The sequence below is a fragment of the Penaeus monodon genome, chromosome 22 (genome assembly GCF_015228065.2).
Source record: "Penaeus monodon isolate SGIC_2016 chromosome 22, NSTDA_Pmon_1, whole genome shotgun sequence".
NCBI classification, from domain to species: domain Eukaryota; kingdom Metazoa; phylum Arthropoda; class Malacostraca; order Decapoda; family Penaeidae; genus Penaeus; species Penaeus monodon.
This window is the reverse complement of record NC_051407.1, coordinates 36,867,054-36,867,311: the sequence shown is the minus strand read 5'-3', so window position 1 is coordinate 36,867,311 and position 258 is coordinate 36,867,054.

Sequence of the window (258 nt, the reverse complement as noted above, 5' to 3'; positions counted from 1 at the left end):
CTAATTGAGGAATCATGGGCACATAATTTTCGTCGATATGAAGAATCTTAAAGGCACTGGGAGTGATGAACAAGAACAACTCGGCCACTACGCAGAGTAAAAGGAGGCTCAGAAGAGAAAACAATCTTAGCCACATTTGCATGACGAGGCAACAATCCACACCGCCACCTCCAGAACCAGGACAGAGGTGCACGAGGCGAGGCAAACCCACTGAAAGGGTCATACGCCATGGTAGTGCGCTAATACCAAAAGTTGTCC